At 42.0% G+C, this 6,359-nt stretch overlaps 1 pseudogene; it reads left to right on the forward strand.

Annotated features, from left to right (window-relative positions):
- The first annotated feature begins 2,345 nt into the window (after positions 1-2,345).
- On the forward strand, positions 2,346-2,999 carry LOC139753629 (2-hydroxyacyl-CoA lyase 1 pseudogene; annotated as a pseudogene).
- The last annotated feature ends 3,360 nt before the right edge of the window (positions 3,000-6,359 follow it).

Below are 6,359 nucleotides of genomic sequence, written 5' to 3' on the forward strand. Positions count from 1 at the left end.
CACTGCTCTTCCCCAATCTGATGCTCTGTACATGCCTTCACCCTCTCAATCAATACCAGGTAAATAAAGTGCGTAAGACAATGGAGCAAATGGGAACTTCAGTGAAGGGGGCAAATGGGGAGGTGATAACAAGTAGTGGTGATGTGAGAAGGAGATGGAGTGAGTATTTTGAAGGTTTGTTGAATGTGTTTGATGAATGAGTGGCAGATATAGGGTGTCTTGGACGAGGTGGTGTGCAAAATGAGAGGATTAGGGAAAATAATTTGGTAAATAGAGAAGAGGTAGTAAAAGCTTTACGGAAGATGAAAGCCGGCAAAGCAGCAGCTTTGGATAGTATTGCAGTGGAATTTATTAAAAAAGGGGGTGAATGTATTGTTGACTGGTTTGTAAGGTTATTTAATGTATGTATGATTCATGGTGAGGTGCCTGAGGAATGGCGGAATGCTTGCATAGTGTCATTGTACAAAGGCAAAGGGGATAAGAGTGAGTGCTCAAATTACAGAGGTATAAGTATGTTGAGTATTACTTGTAAATTATATACGAGGGTATTGATTGAGAGGGTGAAGGAGTGTGCAGAGTATCAGATTGGGGAATAGCAGTGTGGTTTCAGAAGTGGTAGAGGATGTGATGATCAGGTGTTTGCTTTGAATATTGTATGTGAGAAATACTTAGAAAAACAAATGGATTTGTATGTAGTATTTATGAATCTGGTGAAGGCATATTATAGAGTTGATAGAGATGCTCTCTGGAAGGTTTTAAGAATATATGATGTGGGAGGCAAGTTGTTAGAAGCAGTGAAAAGTTTTGTCGAGGATGTAAGGCATGTGTACGTGTAGGAAGAGAGGAATGTGATTGGTTCTCAGTTAATGTAGGTTTGCGGCAGGGGTGTGTGATGTCTCCATGGTTGTTTAATTTGTTTATGGATGTGGTTGTTAGGGAGGTAAATGCAAGAGTTTTGGAAAGAGGGGCAAGTATGAAGTCTGTTGTGGATGAGAGAGCTTGGGAAGTGAGTCAGTTGTTGTTCGCTGATGATACAGCGCTGGTGGCTGATTCATGTAAGAAACTGCAGAAGCTGGTGACTAAGTTTGGTAAAGTGTGTGAAAGAAGAAAGTTAAGAGTAAATATGAATAAGAGCAAGGTTATTAGGTACAATAGTGTTGAGGGTCAAGTCAATTGGGAGGTAGGTTTGAATGGAGAGAAGCCGGAGGAAGTGAAGTGTTTTAGGTATCTGGGAGTGGATCTGGCAGTGGATGGAACCATGGAAGCGGAAGTGAATCATAGGGTGGAGGAGGGGGCGAAAATTCTGGGAGCCTTGAAGAATGTTTGGAAGTCGAGAACATTATCTCTGAAAGCAAAAATGGGTATGTTTGAAGGAATAGTGGTTCCTACGATGTCGTATGGTTGCGAGGCATGGGCTATGGATAGAGTTGTGCGCAGGAGGGTGGATGTGCTGTAAATGAGATGTTTGATTACAATATGTGGTATGAGGTGGTTTGATCTAGTAATTAATGTAAGGATGAGAGAGATGTGTGGAAATAAAAAGAGTGTGGTTGAGAGAGCAGAAGATGGTGTTTTGAAGTGGTTTGGTCACATGGAGAGAATGAGTGGGGAAAGATTGACCAAGAGGATATATGTGTCAGAGGTGGAGGGAACGAGGAGAAGTGGGAGACCAAATTGGAGGTGGAAAGATGGAGTGAAAAGGATTTTGAGTGATCGGGGCCTGAACATGCAGGAGGGTGAAAGGCGTGTAAGGAATAAAGTGAATTGGACCGATATGGTATACCAGGGTCGACGTGCTGACAATGGATTGAATCAGGGCATGTGAAGCGTCTGGGGTAAACCATGCAAAGTGTGTGGGGCCTGGATGTGGAAAGGGAGCTGTGGTTTCGGTGCATTATTACATGACAGCTAGAGACTGAGTTTGAATGAATGAGGCCTTTGGTGTCTTTTCTAGTGCTACCTCGCACACATGAGGCGGGAGGGGGTTGTTATTCCATGTGTGGCGAGGTGGCGATGGGAACAAATAAAGGCAAACAGTATGAATTATGTGCATATGTATATATGTATATGTCTGTGTGTACATTGAGATGTATAGGTATGTATATTGTGCGTGTGTGGACATGTATGTATATACATGTGTATGTGGGCGGGTTGGGCCATTATTTCTTCTGTTTCCTTGCGCTACCTCGCTAACGCGGGAGACAGCGACAAAGCAAAATGAAATAGATAAAATAAATATATATATATATATATATATATATATATATATATATATATATATGATATATAAATATATATAATTATATGTATAATATATAATATATTAATTCTGTCGATATCCAAGCATGTCAGATAAAATGGCCCAGGATATTTCAGGATCTTTGAACTACTATGCAGTACTTCATCACCTGCACCAGCTGTTACCACGTCGTGACTGTATTATTGTCAGTGAAGGAGCCAATACCATGCACACTGGACTGACTATTTTGCTCAACAAATTTCCACGCCACAGACTGGATGCAGGTACTTTTGGTACAATGGGTGTTGGTCTTGGTTATGCTATTGCAGGAGCCTTATGGGCACAAGACAATGCTCCAGGCAAGCGAATCATATGTGTTGAAGGAGATTCTGCTTTTGGTTTTAGTGGTATGGACATGGAAACAATTTACCCCTACAAACTATCCATCATAGTCATCATTGTAAACAATAATGGCATCTACAGTGGTTTGGACAAGGAATTGTTCAATGAAGTAAGAGATGGAATGGATGCTGCTATTGCAACTCCACCAACATCACTTCTGCCAACTGTACACTATGAATGCATAGCTTCAATGTTCAGTGAAACTGGTTTCTTCTCTAAGTCTGTCCCTCAACTGCAAGAGGCAGTTAGTCAGGCTCTTGAAGAAGAAAGCAAGCCTTCACTTATTAATGTGATGATCAACCCTGGAGCTCAACGCAAAATTCAAGACTTTGACTGGCTGACACGCTCCAAACTTTAAGCCAGAAGAATGTGATGCATTTGCATTTCAAAATATCAACAACATGTGAATGAATACTTGTTTTATATTTTTCCTTGTGTTCACAAACAAGGATTGACTGAATCCTTATTGGTTTTATATATAACTTTTTGGCTTTTGTGGAAAGGCAGCATATTTATTTTAACTAAATTTGATAACATTAAATTGTAAAGTATTATCAGGGATTTATCCCTGGGGATAGGGGAGAAAGAATACTTCCCAGTAATTCCTTGCATGTCGTAGAAGGCGACGAAAAGGGAGGGAGGGGGTGCCTGGAAATCCTCTCCCCCCACCTTTTTTTGATTTTCCGAAAGAAGGAACAGAGAAGGGGGGCAGGTGAGGATATTCCCTTAAAGGTCCAGTCCTCTGTTCTTAACGCTACCTCGCTAACGTGGGAATTGGCGAATAGTTTGAAAAAAAAAAAAAAAATATATATATATATATATATATATATATATATATATATATATATATATATATATATATATATATATATATATATATATATATATGTATATATATAAATATATATATATTTTTTTTTTCTTTGTCGCTGTCTCCCGCGTTTGCGAGGTAGCGCAAGGAAACAGACGAAAAAAATGGCCGAACCCACCCCCATACACATGTATATACATACGTCCACACACGCAAATATACATACCTACACAGCTTTCCATGGTTTACCCCAGACGCTTCACATGCCTTGATTCAATCCACTGACAGCACGTCAACCCCGGTATACCACATCGTTCCAATTCACTCTATTCCTTGCCCTCCTTTCACCCTACTGCATTTTCAGGCCCCGATCACACAAAATCTTTTTCACTCCATCTTTCCACCTCCAATTTGGTCTCCCTCTTCTCCTCGTTCCCTCCACCTCCGACACATATATCCTCTTGGTCAATCTTTCCTTACTCATTCTCTCCATGTGCCCAAACCATTTCAAAACACCCTCTTCTGCTCTCTCAACCACGCTCTTTTTATTTCCACACATCTCTCTTACCCTTACGTTACTTACTCGATCAAACCACCTCACACCAAACATTGTCCTCAAACATCTCATTTCCAGCACATCCATCCTCCTACGCACAACTCTATCCATAGCCCACGCCTCGCAACCATACAACATTGTTGGAACGACTATTCCTTCAAACATACCCATTTTTGTTTTCCGAGATAATGTTCTCGACTTCCACACATTCTTCAAGGCCCCCAGAATTTTCGCCCCCTCCCCCACCCTATGATCCACTTCCGCTTCCATGGTTCCATCCGCTGCCAGATCCACTCCCAAATATCTAAAACACGTCACTTCCTCCAGTTTTTCTCCATTCAAACTCACCTCCCAATTGACTTGACCCTCAACCCTAATGTACCTAATAACCTTGCTCTTATTCACATTTACTCTTAACTTTCTTCTTTCACACACTTTACCAAGCTCAGTCACCAGCTTCTGCAGTTTCTCACATGAATCAGCCACCAGCGCTGTATCATCAGCGAACAACAACTGACTCACTTCCCAAGCTCTCTCATCCCCAACAGACTTCATCCTTGCCCCTCTTTCCAAAACTCTTACTTTCACCTCCCTAACAACCCCATCCATAAACAAATTAAACAACCATGGAGACATCACACACCCCTGCCGCAAACCTACATTCACTGAGAACCAATCACTTTCCTCTCTTCCTACACGTACACAAGCCTTACATCCTCGATAAAAACTTTTCACTGCTTCTAACAACTTGCCTCCCACACCATATATTCTTAATACCTTCCACAGAGCATCTCTATCAACTCTATCATATGCCTTCTCCAGATCCATGAATGCTACATACAAATCCATTTGCTTTTCTAAGTATTTCTCACATACATTCTTCAAAGCAAACACCTGATCCACACATCCTCTACCACTTCTGAAACCACACTGCTCTTCCCCAATCTGATGCTCTGTACAAGCCTTCACCCTCTCAATCAATACCCTCCCATATAATTTACCAGGAATACTCAACAAACTTATACCTCTGTAATTTGAGCACTCACTCTTATCCCCTTTGCCTTTGTACAATGGCACTATGCACGCATTCCGCCAATCCTCAGGCACCTCACCATGAGTCATACATACATTAGATAACCTTACCAACCAGTCAACAATACAGTCACCCCCTTTTTTAATAAATTCCATTGCAATACCATCCAAACCTGCTGCCTTGCCGGCTTTCATCTTCCGCAAAGCTTTTACTACCTCTTCTCTGTTTACCAAATCATTTTCCCTAACCCTCTCACTTTGCACGCCAACTCGACCAAAACACCCTATATCTGCTACTCTATCATCAAACACATTCAACAAACCTTCAAAATACTCACTCCATCTCCTTTTTTTTTTTTGTGCTTTGTCGCTCTCTCCCGCGTTTACGAGGTAGCGCAAGGAAACAGACGAAAGAAATGGCCCAACCCCCCCCCATACACATGCATATACGTACACGTCCCCAACCGCAAATATACATACCCATACATCTCAATGTACACATATATATACACACAGACACATACATATATACACATGCACACAATTCACACTGTCTGCCTTTATTCATTCCCATCGCCACCTCGCCACACATGGAATAACATCCCCCCACCCCCTTCATGTGTGCGAGGTAGCGCTAGGAAAAGACAACAAAGGCCCCATTCGTTCACCCTAAGTCTCTAGCTGTCATGCAATAATGCCCGAAACCACAGCTAAGTTTCCACGTCCAGGCCCCACAGAACTTTCCATGGTTTACCCCAGACGCTTCACATGCCCTGATTCAATCCATTGACAGCACGTCGACCTCGGTATACCACATCGTTACAATTCACTCTATTTATTGCCCGCCTTTCACCCTCCTGCATGTTCAGGCCCCGATCACTCAAAATCATTTTTACTCCATCTTTCCACCTCCAATTACGTCTCCCACTTCTCGTTCCCTCCACTTCCGACACATATATCCTCTTGGTCAATCTTTCCTCACTCATTCTCTCCATGTGACCAAACCATTTCAAAACACCCACTTCTCCTCGTTCCCTCCACCTCCGACACATATATCTTCTTGGTCAATCTTTCCTCACTCATACTCTCCACGTGCACAAACCATTTCAAAACACCCTCTTCTGCTCTCTCAACCACGGTCTTTTTATTTCCACACATCTCTCTTACCCTTACATTACTTACTCGATCAAACCACTTCACACCACACATTGTCCTCAAACATCTCATTTCCAGCACATCTACCCTCCTGCGCACAACTCTATCCATAGCCCATGCCTCGCAACCATACAATATTGTTGGAACCACTATTCCTTCAAACA

Source organism: Panulirus ornatus, chromosome 15 (assembly GCF_036320965.1).
Source record: "Panulirus ornatus isolate Po-2019 chromosome 15, ASM3632096v1, whole genome shotgun sequence".
Lineage (NCBI taxonomy): Eukaryota > Metazoa > Arthropoda > Malacostraca > Decapoda > Palinuridae > Panulirus > Panulirus ornatus.